A 15,621-nucleotide genomic window follows, 5' to 3' on the forward strand; every position below is an offset into this window, starting at 1 on the left:
AGGGCAGATGGTACATGAGAGAGTTTTGTAGACAATTTTGCAGCATTTCAGCAAGAGTAGCTCTGCAAAGTATGGTCAGATGACATAATCTGCAGTCATTCCATTTCTGAGACGATGAAGAGAGAAGAGCAGAGAGTGAAGAACAAGAAGCTGCTCCAAATAGGCATCCCGTCAGAGGCAAAACATAAAGCAGGGTCACATGGCTGCAGGTCATGGAGCTCGGTGAGCGTGAATTCCTCGGATGGGATTTGCAGGAGCTCCAGCAGGCGCTTGTCTTAGACCATCTTCTGCGCTAGTAACTGGAGACTGCAGCCTGAGGAATCTACAGCAAGATGATTTGTATGTGGTTCTCAGCTCTGGGACTTTAAGAGCAAGCCATCAGTGCTGACCGGGCACCTACTGAGGTCACCTGCAAGAGGTGAGAAATGGTGAGACGGAGCCTGCTTGCTAGCCGGAGTGCCTCGCTCCTACTAGAAACACACTAAGATATCATGGACGCTGTCAGGCTCCCCAGGTTGGGTGGAAACCTGATTGTGAATAAGCTGTATTGTTTTGCAGGCACATTCGCTCCCATTTTGAAGTGCGTTTTGTTTTGATTTACTTTCTTTTGTTTTGTAAGACTGGGTCTTACTACATAGCTCAGTATGCCCGCAAAACCATAATCTTGCCCTGTACTAGCTTCTTAAGTTCTGGGGTTGCCAGTTTAAGTCCCATTGTTCCTACCTAGGTCAATGTCTTGGTTTCTTTTCTAGTTTTTGTGATAAAATATACAATCAAGAAGGAATTTCAGAGAGAAGTGGTCTATTTCAGCTCAGTTACTGTAAACAGTTAAGGATATGGTAAATGCTGGTGGGAAAGTCACAGCAGTGGGACCCTTAAGAGGGCATAGGTCACAGTGTATCCAGTGAAGAGCAGCGTAATATGAATGAATGCCCAGCTCCACCTGCTTTCTTTCAGCCCAGTACTCAGCTAATGAGACTGTGCTGCCCATGCTGAGAGTGGGTCTTTGTACCGTAATTAACCTAATGAACATTCTCAAAGCCATTCCCACAAGCAAATGTAGACAGTCCTCATTGACACTCCCTCCCCCAAGTGACTTTAGAACTCTAGACCTAGAGAATTGAAATTAGCCATCCCAAAATAATGATCTGAATCATGCTTAAATTGGGAATTTTGATTCACAGGGATTTGTATTCCTTGGGCAGAAAAGTTAATCTGAATACCTAAGGTCAAGAAATTCAGGATAAAGCAACTCTCTGTCACTCTCTTCTAAAGTGGGGAGTCTCTCCTCTTAAACCTTCCTCAGCTTGAACTTTCTTTCTGTGCAGCTCCCCCAGGAGCACAGTGCCTTCCCACCCACATCTCAGCCTACTCATGGTCAAAGCATGAGAGAGAGCTTAAATTCTCCCATTACAAATGCAGTGCCCACTGTATCCTAAAAGCTAGTGCCTCCTTGTGAAGAGAAGTGGGCAGATTGCATACATTTACTGCATGCCTTTTATTTTCTGTGTGGAAAAATATACTTTTTTCTACTGCCTTACATAGTTTCCCTAAGATAACTTGAACCATTTTCTTTGCCCTTTCATTGAAGCCAATGGGTCACTGAAAATTATCATTGTACTCCTCAGTCAGTAATAGCCAGAATTTTAAGAAACATTAATAAAGGAACATCGTTAACTTTTCTCATTTGACTGATAGACACAGTCATGTAATTTTTAAACTGATTTGAAAACATTAAGTTAAAATTATAGTTCCATTAAATTACATTCATGAGGTTTTAATGTGTTGCAGGGTTTTGTCTTGTTTTTCCAGCAAGGGTTTATTTAACGTCTTTTATAATGCTTTCCAAACAAATTGCACAAAAATGATTAATAAAGAAATTCCTAACACGGTTTTTATTCTATGTGCTGATTAATTTTTTTTAATTCATATATTTCAAAGACTGTCTTAGTTTCCCATGAAACCTTACAGGCATACAAAAGGAAACCTACGAAGTCCTCCCTGTTACTACAACAGTCTTCACGGATGGTTATCAGGGCCTGGGGTTTTGTAACTCAGTTTAGGAAGGGACACAGATGTCCCTTAAGTAGCCTCACCCAGAAGTACTCCTGTTTGTACATCCCACTATTTCCTATTCATCATTGCTATGATATACCAGTGCCCCGGACAACCCTTAAACACCAAGGTCAAGTTTCAGCACAGTTCTGGAGACACAGTTTGATAGTGGATAAGTTGATATTTATACTTCATCAAATTGAAGCTGTGCTTAATGGACACAAATCTGGTCATCAACATAGCTCCATTTTCAAAGACAAAGCTTGTTTACAGAATACCATGATGGAGATTAGAAAAGACACAAAGACTTGATGGTCTTCACATTATCTGAAAACTTAGGGGTCTGTGCCTGCCACAAAGGGAATATTTTATAAAAGTACTAGGTAAGAGCAACTGTGTCAAGAACTGCCCAAGAGCCACAAATACTCTTTTTATCTGTGTGTAAACTACATCAAAAATCAAAAATAAGGTTGGCCATATTTTTGTTGTCTATAAATTTATCCCCATGTAAAAAAGATGACTTTGGAAAAGCTAACATTAGAATGCAGATTTTTGTAGCTTATTTGGCATATACTCCCTCTTATTAGCTATAGTGCAAATTATGGTCCAGGACCAAACCCACACCATAGTCTTCCAACCTTCTCTCTTTGCACAGCAGGAATTCCATTAACGTTCAATCATGAAAGAAGAAGCAAGGATCTGGCTTAAACTCAAAAATTAAATCGAATTCCATTAACATATAGAGGGAAAATAAATATCAAACAACAGAAGTTCCAGAGTCAAACCCTCTGAGGCCAACAAAGAGTAACAATAACAATCCTAAAAATTTAATTCTTATTTTCATCTCTGCCATGATTGATATTTTTAAAGTTGGGCTTATTAACATGCAGGTTTGCAGCTATGCTGTGAGCTCTGAGCCTTCAAATGTGCTGTTTTTTACCTCGGGGGATTTACATCTGATTCTTGTTACATTAGTAAGTGCCCGTGGGACAAAATGACAAAGCTGTTTGTATCTTGTCGGCACATGATGGTGATGATATTGTTTCTACAATCAATTTGGTGACGGTTCTTTGAACTTACTCATGTCTAATAGAGGAACAGAGTACAGGAATTAGTAGTTGAAAGTTTGGTATTGTGTTAAGCATCGTTATTGCTGCTTTTACGGCAATTGATCTGACATTTAAGTGAGTACCCATTTACAAGATTACTGCCATAATCTCCTCACTTTATAATTGCTTCTGGACGCTTATGAGGTTTAATTTCTGATATTGCTACTCAATAACAAAGTAAAGAACATATGTGTGAGATTTAAGGACAATTATCCTGGGGATTATAGGCTATTACTCTAATGTTAGAAGATCCTGGACAGCAACAGGACCTGTTGTCAGTTTCTGTAACCCATGCGAGTTATGTACATTTCTTGAGCTAGACAACCATGGGAGCTAAATGGATTGTGAAGACAGCAACTGCTGTCTTGGACTAGAATAAATGAATAATAAAGTAGTCAGAAATGATCAGTATATCTGGCTACTCCTGTGAGACCCACTGACTTTGGGATAGGTACAAGATGTCTGCCTAGCATATTTTCCTCTTTCTGAGGCCTGACAGAGATGGCCAGCCAAGTGTGGGATTTTGACTAGCTATGTGCTGTTAGTTAACTAGGGAATATGATCGAGAGAGCAGCAGAGCAAGGCGCTGCTGTCTTACAGCTTTGCTTCCCTGAGATGGGTGGGTCAGGTGATGAAGAGAGTAAACATTCGGCAGTAGGAAGTAGTGATGTTTCTTCTGCATGGCCCATCTTCTGCCTGCCCTGAACTTGGTACGAGGCAGACATCCAATGATAATCTTAATTCAGTATAATAATTGTATTCTGAATAACTTTGTCAGGTCTACATCGTTCTTCTCACCAAGACTGTACTTTATATTTGTGCTGAAAACAGAGAAATATTTACAAACTTCCACAACACTGTAGACAATAGGCCATCACTTCCATCAATCAATGAGTGTTTCTCAGTAAGATAAACACTGCTAACTTGGGAAAATCTGAGTTTATTTGAAACCATAAAATACAGTGTCTGTAGACCCCAAAAGACAAAGTCTACAATCAGAATTTTGAGTAAGAGAGACTTTTGTCCTGCTGCGATCTTCACTGGATTCTGAAGGAGTGACCTTTCTCTGTATAACAATCTATGTTGCAAATTTTAGGTATACTATTTATGAACTGTACAACATAACACAAAATCCTCTTTACTCTAAATATTAAAAATTTAACCTAACAGAGCATTGGAGAAGCAGAGGACTAGGGCATGATTAAGCAAACAAAAATGTCTTAAGGAAATGATAAACCAGTGTTTCTTGCTTAAAACAGGGTAATCAGTTTGAGACCTACACAATGAAGGGTGTCCACAAAGGGGGTTCACACATTCATCTACCTCCTCTAGGTATTTGATTGTCATCAAACAAGGGAGAAATGCAGAAGTCAATGGAAGAAATTGCCCAAGCTGCCTCCCTCACACTTACTACTATTTAGAATAACCCGGTATTCTAAAAACATATTGCTGCTCCTCAGTTAATACCTTAAAGATCATAAACATGATCTCTTTGATAACCTCCTAATTTACATGTGGATAATGGTGAAAGTTTTCTTCAACTGCCCATGGAGGGGAGGGATCTTCACAATTCGGTGATGAGTGAAAAAAGCCCTTCAGTTGTGTCCACGTCAGGAAACTGCCACTGCATGGTGGCACTGGCAACAGGTCCTTGAGGGTACCTTTCACCAACCTTGTAGCTTCAACACAAGGATGAGTGCCAATAAATAATGGAAAAAAAATAAAAAGAAAAGTGCTTTAATAGATCCTGTACTGATAAAAATGTGATGCAGACTGAGAAAACATCTTTTTGAGTACAGGGGGCTTCTCCAGGGACCTTCTGCAATAACCATCCAATCACTGCTAACAGAAACAAGTCCCCTGATTAGCTAGAGCCATGTTTAAAAATGTTTGCTTTGGTCGAGTACCAGTGGCAGAGGAAATAGAATTAGCAGCATAAAAAAGTGGGAAAGACAGGAGACAAATAAACTGTCTTGATATAGCATTTTGCAAGACATTTGACCTCTGAATCCCTGCCACTGTCATTCAGGCCTGCAGTGACAATGTAGGAGACATGATAGCAAACACTAAGCAATCGGGTATAGTAATGCTTCAATAAGACTTTATTGATAAATATAGAGTGGTTTGGGCCCAAGGAGATATTAGACATGTTGCAGTATAACTATGCACTGCTAAACTAAGGAAAAGCCTAAAGTGATAAACTCAAACAACACTAAATCCCGATCTTCTGACACTAAGCTCTCTTGCCTTACATTGCCTTTGTCAGGGTACCCTCATGCCACACCTTCCTTTCAATGCTTAGATGCTAATAAGGAACAGTGAAAGACCAACCCTTCAGAGTTCTCATTCCTTCAAGGCACACACAGAAAATTATATCCCCTTAGCTTTTCCAAAGCACTAGCAGTTTAGGTGTGCTGGGAAGAGCAACGGATTTGGAACTGTATAATTTGATGTCACACCATTGTGAAGGAAATCACATACGTATGTATGGGCTGCTCAGGATATTTGTGGCACTTTCTTTTTCTTAGCTTTTTTTTCTGTGTCAGTATTTAACTCAATAGAAGACAGTCGGGATCAAATAAAAAAATGTGCCTAAATGTTCTTAATTAATTACAGAGGCTTAAGCAAATATGAACTTTGCAATAATATCATGAAATGGATAGATAAATGGATGTTTGTCTTCCAGTAAATGGTAGTCAGTGAAGTATGTGATGAGTTAAAAAAGAGCAAGCAATGTGTCTCTAATCCAGTAGATTTCACTCTAGAACAGAGCCTGCAATTCTATATGCTAACCTTGCCAAACATACACATAGACTCATTATAAAAATATAATGCATTTTATTTATGGTACTAATTGATGGACATTCTGGGACAGAAATTCATTTTCAAAACACAAGTCTACTATAACACCACATTCCATTAATTTAAAATGTGAATAGCATTTTCTTATTCAAAAGAATGTTTGCTTTTCTTGCTTGGTTTTTGAGTCAGTTTATACATACATCCCTAAACTTACAAGTTGTTTGCTGAGCTGAAACACATAGAAACACACACTACCCAGAATTGTTAGGAAAGAAATTCCTGGATGCTTCCAGTTCATGAAGTTTTTTTAATTATTATTATTAATTAATCAATTAATTAATTTTTCCTATCCCCAGCCCCTTCCCTCCCTCCTCTCCTACCAATTCCTTCCCTCAGCCTCCCCCATCCACTCCTCTCCTTTCCTTTCAGAAAAGAAATACCATTAAGAAACATTTCATTTACTTTTTATCTTTTTGTCAGTCATATTTGTCTTTATCCTAGGTGGCTGCTCATCCTCTGGGTCCTGGCGCTCCAGGTATTATTAGAAGTGGGTTCTGATAGTATGGGTCTGAAGCTGGACCAGTCATTTGGTGGCCACTCCCATAATTTCTGCACAACATTGGTCCCAGCATATCTTGTAGGCAAGGCAAATAATAGGTCTGAGGTTATATGGCTGGGTTGGTGTCTCAATCCTTTCAGCAGAAGTCTTCCCTAGTTACAGGAGATGGCCAGCATCTCCCATTGCTAGGAGTCCTAGCTAGGCTCACCCACCTAGATTCCTGAGAGTTCCTTTGCACTAGGTTCCTATCTTATCCCAGAGATGCCCTGATTCCAGTTGTCTCTCCAAGCCTCTCCCTCCATTATAAAGCACTTGTAAACACCACTCCTCTAAAGGCATGAACAGCACAAAATGTGTCTTTGTCCCATAAGAGTATTGAAAGGGACACTGCAGAGTACCAGAAGGAGAGCTTTTGCTGGGCAATCTGGTGACTGTTGCTTTTTGCTCACTGCAGGAACTTCTTGGCAAACAGTCTTCAGAGTGGTGGTTTCTTGCCATTCAACAGCCTACTTTGACTTTACTTATGATGGGTACTTTTATTGTGGGGAGGCTGCTTGTTGGTTTCCTGGCCACCCTGCAGCTCAGACCCAAAATACTCACACAGAAACTTTATTAATTAAATCACTGCTTGGCCCATTAGCTCTAGCTTCTTATTGACTAGCTCTTACATATTAATTTAGCCCATCTCCATTAATCTGTGTATCGCCATGTGCTGTGGTTTACCGGGTAAAGTTCTGGCATCTGTCTCTGGCAGGGCAACGTGGCTTCTCTCTAACTCTGTCTTCCTTCTCCCAGCATTCAGTTTAGTTTCCCCCACCTATCTCTGTTCTACCCTATCAGGCCAAGCCAGTTTTCTTTATTAACCAATGCTGTTCACAGCATACAGAGGGCAATACCATATCATACTTTAATCTTACAATCATGCTTAGGTCCACAAGACTATGCAGTAATATTTCAGCTGACAATCAGAAGGTCAACCCACCAGAAAAGTGCATTTTGATGGAGGCAGTCACAGACACAAGCCACTTTTTTGAATAGTAGCCATTCTTGCAGTAAATTCCCTGTGAAACCTTAGCACTCTCCTTCTCTAGTGGAACTCATCTCCAAAGATTCACCAGTTATGGGTCACAATTTTTCCCAAGTACTGGTTGGTGTATTGGGTAACTTTCCCCCATACTGTGAGATCCTGGTGAGAAAGTCACACAGTCAAAAACCTTTGTTCCCATGGTTAAATCTCCACTCTATTAACTGAGATAAACTAAGAACTCGGCTCCTTGCAATTACCTTTTATTGGCAGGACATTTGACCAGGAGAGGAGCCTTGGAAATAGATCACATTTGGGACCTTCAAAGACAGGCACTGAGAGGATGTATTGCCATCTGAGCTTGCTGATTCATAGTCCTCACGGATAGGAAGATGGGGTGTCCAGAATTCACCTGCGACAGATTTGGGAAGGTGCAACCCAGATAACCCCTGCTCTAACTCTTATCAGTAGGTGCCACTGATACCCTGCACCTACTCTCACCTCGGTTTATCGATACAGGATTTTAGTCTAGGAAATTGAGTGTCTGTGTCTTAACACTGAGAGATAACAACAACAAAACATGCTATTGATCATTTAGCCAACTCTGGAAAAATAAAAAAATTTGACACAGACGGCATGGGGACAAACACTGTTATTTGGAATTGGTGGTTGGAAATTATGAGGCCCCAGATTTTTGTACTAGATAACCATAAATTCCCCTTGTCCTAATTGCTTAGAGTGATAGAAATAATTCATAGATCTGAGAGGTCCCTCGTAGCTAGCTGACATTGACAAAAATGCTGACGTTGACCGGGTTCTACATATCTTCTTCCAGAGTTTACAGGAGTCGCCATGGCTACCCTGAAGAGTTCCCAAGAGCCACACATCCAGCAGGACCTAGAGAGTGCTAATCACTGTGTCCTTCCTTTCTCTTCCATTTCTCAATCACAAACCTCTAGTCTAATTAATCACATTTAGGAATGTAGCGTGCAAACTCCCTTCTCTTCCCTTCTTAGAATTTAAAGCTATCTAAACAAACTTTCTGCCTGGGAATGGTTCTAGGCACACCCCACTGGAGCCATAAAGAAAGCTGACAGTGTCGCTTTGTGCAGCTCTCATATGTTTTATGACTATGAGCAATTCAAGCCTTGCAACCTTGCTATTGCCAGAGAATTGCTGATTGCGAGTGTGTGTGTGTGTGTGTGTGTGTGTGTGTGTGTACTGGAAACTTTGCATCACAGCAGGACAATAAAGAAACTTAATCAGAAAGGCACAGAGTGAGAGATTCATTCACCCTCAGACATCCTGAGCCCTTTGCTGGCTGCTTCTTCTTCTATGAACCCTGAGAGGGTCTTGGGACTGACCCCCCAAAAGGTTCTCCTTACAACTAAAAGAAGATACAGAACTTTTGATAATTAAAACAAAATTCTGTTGGTTTTTTTGTTTGTTTGTTTGCTTGCTTGTATGATTGTTTGGTTTATTTATTTATTTTGAAGAAGAAGAAGAAGCTTTTTTTTTCTGTCCATGCCTTTTCAGAGTGTCCTCTGGCCTCAGTTTTGCTACAAAGGGCTTCTTCCTTCACACACACATTCATTAGAACAAAAATATCCCCCAGAGCATTAAGCTGTAACTGTCTTTCCTGGATCATTACCCCATTTCTCTCCTGGAATTAGAGAACAAAATGCATTTTCACTCCGAGCTCTTGCACAGATGTGAAGTACAGAGTGGAGAAGCAGTCGCATGTCATTGAGGTTCCTGTGTTTGGAGTCAGAGTTGTTCTTTACAATCACAGAAATTAGAAGGAGGCCTATAATTGTATAATTATGCCAGAAAGTCTAAAAAATGAATTGTGATGTGGTTACTGAGGGTTGGACCCAGGGCTTCACACATGGCAGGCTAGCACTCTTACACTAATGGGGTCTTTTCTAAAAATTGAGCCATGTGACTCTAAATTTAAAGACTAATTTGGATGTTCTCAACTCCAGGAGCTTTTGCTGCATGGGGGATGAGACTCCAGCAGCACAGGACTCAAGGGGAATCCATGAAGTTGGTGTACTACAAAATTTTTACCTGGGGCTGGAGGTAGGGGAAAAGAAACTAAGACTCCTGATGGTTTCTGTTAGACCTTCTCTTTATTCTTCCTTTTTATTCTGGTTCCTCATTCTGTCCTTTTATTTTTTTCTGTACAACTTATATACCCCAACAAAACCTTTCAGGTAACATAGAAATTATAATGTGACTACATCTAATTTTCAAGTGAATGACTATAATAAATACAGGTAAGAACATGTTTTTCACCTCCCTTACATGATTAAAACAAAGTCATCCCAAGAGCCAGCATACATTTACATATTAGTAACCTGTCATAGATTAAGAGAGTGTGAGAAAACAGGTTAATTTCTCAGCCATTTCTTTTGCTGGCAGGCTGCATACTGTGGTCACAAAGAAAGAACCAATCACTTTATAAATTATCTTGAAAGGTAATCTTATAAGGAATCTTAAAGTAATCACAAACCTAAACTTTTATACACAGAAAACAATAAGTCAGCTCCACTTTAAATCTTTGGGGTGCATACCCACTCATCAGTAGTTTTTCCCATCAGGAGATTGTGGGCAAAAATGGGTACAAGGAGTTAGTCATCATCTTTGATCATGAACCAATCCTAGGACAGTACATCAACCAATAATAATTGACCTTAAAGAGTTCCTCACCCAACCATGTGCTTTTCTAAAGCTTCAGATTGTCTTCTTGGGTTTTTCACCTCAATATTATTTAACAAAAGCACTTTAGTCTTCCTTTAAGTTATTTTCAAACCTTTGTTTCAGCTATGATGCACTCTGGAACCTGTGAGCAAACCTTCCAACTTTAAGATTAGAAGAATTTAAACTAGCTGGGCTATTGGAACTCAATTGGTTTTCTTAATCATTGACCTAAGCTCTTCAATAGAAACTCATGTGTTCTAGCTGTGTGACATTTCCTTGTTTTGTTTTTTAATCATCAAAACTCTATTTAAACTAACATTAATATTGTCAATTAGATAGTGCAGCATATGAAGAAATCAATTCATAATAATCCACAGGCAAAAATACCCAGTAGAAGAGGATGTTTATATGAATTAAACACACTACTTTATATGCTGTGGGAGCTCCTTCAGTCAATAGCCTTTAAGATACTGACCCACTTTGGGCATGGTTTCATGTACTATAAATATAGACATAAAGCATGCACGGGCCTCTTGGCTGCTCAGTTTGGTTCTAGTTCCCCGCTCACACAGAGGACTGCTGATCACTGCTTTTTCTGTGAGTCTACCCCTAAATAAACAAACCTTTATTATACACCATTCTGGGCTAGCATGGGACAATATTATTATAAATTGCTACAATTGGGGCTGGAGAGATGGCTCAGAGGTTAAGAGCATTGCCTGCTCTTCCAAAAGTCCTCAGTTCAATTTCCAGCAACCACATGGTGGCTCACAACCATCTGTAAAGGGGTCTGGTGCCCTCTTCTGGCCTGCAGGCATACACACAGACAGAATATTGTATACATAATAAATAAAAAAAGAAACCCTGTCTCCAAAACAAAACAATAAAAAAAACTTATTAAAAAATTGCTACAATTATATACAGGAAGCAGGGACTTCCCCACACCTATTCACTAGATACTAGAGAAAGATGGCAGCAGTAAATATGCGAAGGCAAGGCAGAAAGAAAAGACATTCTGGAGTCTGTGGTGTCAGGGCCATGCCTATGTGAAATTTACCCATCAGAGATTTTCCTCCTGGTGGGTTGACACCTTAAACTTCAGCAGCCATCCGCTGCTCCTCTGACATGGCCACCAGCAAAGTACCTTTGGATAGTTTTTGAACAGGTGGGGGAATTTGAGATTTCTCTGCCAAATAAAATATAAGATAAAACTGGGATAGCTAAGGTACTGCCACTCTGCCTCAAACATATATCCATGCAATGAAATAGAGTGAGTCCAGGAATCAACTTATGTTTACAAAAGAAGCAGATGGAAAATACAATCTATCCCTGTGATTAAACTGTTCATCTGTTTCTGACTCTTGTTCAGGGTCCATATAAAATATGTTTGCATTCTGTATGGCAACTTGGTGGTTGGCAGTGTTCCTTAACTATTTTCCATTAGTTTTTTTTAATTGATTATCATTTGGTTTCCAAAGTCAAATTAGTGCTTGCATATGCCATGGTTATTTAGATATAGTGATTAATAATAGTGTTTCCTTTCATGTTGCCCAGTATTGATGAAGAAGTCTAGATTATGGTTGGCTAATGGCATTCTTCTGATTTAACCACTGAGCAGACATTAGCTGTTGCTAAGTGTAAAAGAGACATCCCCTGTGTAAAAATTAAATTCCAATTTAATGATAAGTGTTATGCTTATAAATGCGTTTCAACACCTACAAACCTGTTTCTAAGATACTTTCCTCATGGTCATAAGATGTAGCAAACCATAGTCAAATCACATCCTTAACTATGGGTAGAGATTGAACATTATTTGGAGGACAGAGAGATGGCAGATGGCTCAGGTGTCTAGGACCACTTGCTAGTCTTGTAAAGAATCTGGGTTCCATTCCCAGCACCCACATCACAGGTTATAACCTTTAATAACTCCAGCACTGGGAGATTAAATGACTCTAGCCCCTGCAAGCACATAAACGCACACGTGCAGATTCAATGCAGACACACATTTTTACAGATTTTTAAATAGTAATAAATCTTAAATGGACTTTATTTGGCATATTTCTCTTTCAAAAGGTCAGAAATTTGTAATTGTATGTTTCATTGTTTTATATTTATAATCATAACTAAAATTGTTTCGTAGGTTTCTTTTGTGTAATTCTAGATAGATTTTGGTTAAATTGTGAAATCACTTACTTTTTAAACTAAAAACATCTCTGTTGCCTAGATGAACAATTAACAATAGAATTTTGCACATTATTGCTTTTACTTCTCTGTCAAGTTAGCGGTTAAGGGTGAGCCCAATTGATTACAGTGTATAAGTCCATAGTTAAGTCTTCTATACCCAAATAATAACAGTTTTGTAAACCATTGCTGTGACTACATTACTTCAAACAATGTATAGATTTGCAAATTAAAATTTTAAGTCATTCATGCAGTCAGTAATCTATAAAATAATACATACATGAATATTTTCACTTTCATTGATTACATTTCTGAAAATACATCAGTCTCAGACCCTCTAAAACAGATTAAAAGTGGCACAGACTTTTGCCAGGTGTGGTAGGCAGGCCTTTAATTCCAGTAGTCAGGAGGCAGAGGTGGACGGGTCTCTGAGTTCAATGCCAGTCTGGTCTACAAAGAGTTCCAGGACAGCCAGAGCTGTGACACAGAGAAACCCTGTCTTGAAAACTAAAGTAAATAAATAAATAAATAAATAAATAAATAAATAGATTTTAAAACTAGAAAGAGTGAAAAAGATAAGGAAAAAAGAAAGAAAGAAAGAAAGAAAGAAAGAAAGAAAGAAAGAAAGAAAGAAAGAAAAGGCAACCCAAAAAATACAGCTTTTGTGTAGGCACTAATTTTACTCATGAGGATTAGCATGGAAATGTAGGAAGACTACAGAACATGAGGTTAAATAATTTTGGCTGAAAAAAAAAAGTAAAGAATAGTTGTAACACTCAGTTACATTTTTTTACACTAAAAAACAAGAACAAATCATTCCACTAGTATTTATAAAAGATAAAGTGAAATTAACCAAAGACAGAAAAGATTTGTACATTGAAAGCGTCAATTGTTTTTGCTGAACAAAATCCAAGAAGATGCTGAGACCTCCCACATTCATGAAACAATTATTACTATTAAGATTACATCATCCTAAGAAATCTACAGCTTGAACCTGCCACTGATAAAATCTTGATGAATATTTGTTCAGAAATATAAAGTTATATCCCAGAATTCCTGTAGAACTATAAAAGACTCCAAAACAGTGGTAAAAAGAAATGAAATCAGAGTTCTCGCTCTTCCTGACTTAAAAAATCAACATGGCATAAAGCCAGACACGAGGAACTGCAGAAGAGGGCAGAGCTTAGAGGCAGGCACTAACATGCTTAACCAGGTGACTTTTGAGAAGGTCACCAGGGCTGTTCAGAGAGAAGGGACAGTCTCTCTGAGTGATATTAAAATTGACAAATACCCCCATACAAAAATACCCCTGCATATACATAATTTTAAAAAAATAATAAAAATAAATCTTAAAAACTAAAAAATAAACAAGACTTCCAGATGCAGTGCACAGAGGGAAGGGGGTAAGATGGTGTCGGAGAGCACTACGGTGTGCCGCGGACAACAGTTAGTAGTGCATACGGCATGGAGACTTCCTTCTCACCCAGTCGCTCCCCCAGCACAGTGCCCTTATCTTACCTCTTGAACTCAAAGACGCGAAGCAACTTTTGAGAATAACTCCGGCCAATGACTGTGAAGTGCTGACCACACTCACCACTGACACTGGCCACATCCTCTCCAAGCTCCATACTATCGACCCAAGGGCAAAATCACCTTCTGCATGGGCATTCGAGTGGCCCCTCTGGCTCTGAAGCACGGGCAGGGCAAGAATCATGAGATACACGTCATTGCCTTTGTGAGTTACCCCATGGAGTACAAGGAGAAATAGCCACTGAAACTGGACAAATGCCTCAAGAAAAAAAAAAAAAAAAAAGAATGCTTAAGTCATCAATATTGGGAAAGAGGAGGTGAACTGGCAACTTTTGTGATCACACTGAATGGCAAGAACAGAACCGGATCACATCAGGCGACAGTGCCTCCTGGGCCCAGATTGGCTGATGCCCTCATCACTTCTCTTATTCTGGATGCTGAAGGCAGTACTATGCTGGGGCTTGGTGCCAGTGACTTTGGGTCTGTAGTAGACCCCAGTGTTGATCTTGAGTTGGCCCTATCTATTTGAGTTTCTATGAAAGAGCAGTGACAGTGGCAGGAAGAGGAGGCTCAAGGGGCTGCTGCAGCCTCTGCAGCCCAGGCTGGAATTGCTAAATCTGGGACTGCAGACTTGGACACGCCCTCCAGAAGATGACCATCAGCCAGCAGGAATTTGACCATGCTTGTCTTCGTGACCTAAGCAGCATGACTGAAGGGCAGCAGATTGCCTACGCCATGTAGATGTCCATCAGGGAGCACAGAATCAGGACCCAGCTCAGCCACAGACTCATCTGAGCCAGTCAAAAAGGAGGTCTATGATGTGATGCAAGACCAGAATTCCTTTAGAGTGTCCTGGAGAACCTTCCAGGTGTGGATCCCAACAATGAAGCTGTAAGAAATGCAGTGGGCTTCATAGGCTCCCAGGCCACCAAGTGTTGTCAATGATTCCAGTCCTGCTGGTCCCCCAGCCATTTAGTCCCAAAAGAAATCCACAGAGGTTTACATTAACTATAAACTGATTGGCCCATTAGCTCAGGCTTCTTATTAAGTCTTATAGACTTATATTAGCCCATTATTCTAGCATTTGTTAGCCACATGGCTCAGTACCTTTTTCAGTGGGACAGTCACATCTTGCTTCTTCTGTGTCTGGGTAAAGGACTGCAGAGGGAGCTTCCCTTTTCCCAGAATTCTCCTGTTCTCATTGACCCGCTTCTACTTCCTGTCTGGTTGTCCCACCTATACTTCCTGCCTGGCTACTAGTCAATCAGCTTTTATTTAAAACATAATTGACAGAATATAGACAATTGTCCCGCACAATCCAAGGATGGCAGGAAGGACAAGAAAGAGGAAGACAAGAGTGAGACTGGAGGGAGGCTACCTGAGTCTGTCCAGGGGACTGTAGAGATGGGGTTGGATACAGACGAGGATGTATTCTCTGCAGCCTTTAAAATCTGAATAAAGCTTGCCAAGTTTTTCTCTTTTGCCTAAAAACAAATAAAACAAAAATAAAAAAAGACAAAAATATTGCATACCTTTAATCCCAGTACTCAGGAGGCAGAAACAGGTGAATCTCTGTGAGTTCCAGGCCAGTCTGGTCTACAAATCGAGTTCCAGAACAGGGGGGCTGTTGGACAGATAAATCCTGTTTCACAAAAAAA

General features: G+C 39.8%; 1 pseudogene; it reads left to right on the forward strand.

Moving 5' to 3' along the window:
• The first annotated feature begins 241 nt into the window (after positions 1-241).
• On the forward strand, positions 242-14,908 carry LOC126488301 (26S proteasome non-ATPase regulatory subunit 4-like; annotated as a pseudogene).
• The last annotated feature ends 713 nt before the right edge of the window (positions 14,909-15,621 follow it).

The sequence above is a fragment of the Alexandromys fortis genome, unplaced genomic scaffold (genome assembly GCF_014885135.2).
Source record: "Alexandromys fortis isolate MF-2015 unplaced genomic scaffold, M_Fortis_MF-2015_v1.1 scaffold_169, whole genome shotgun sequence".
NCBI classification, from domain to species: Eukaryota; Metazoa; Chordata; class Mammalia; order Rodentia; family Cricetidae; genus Alexandromys; species Alexandromys fortis.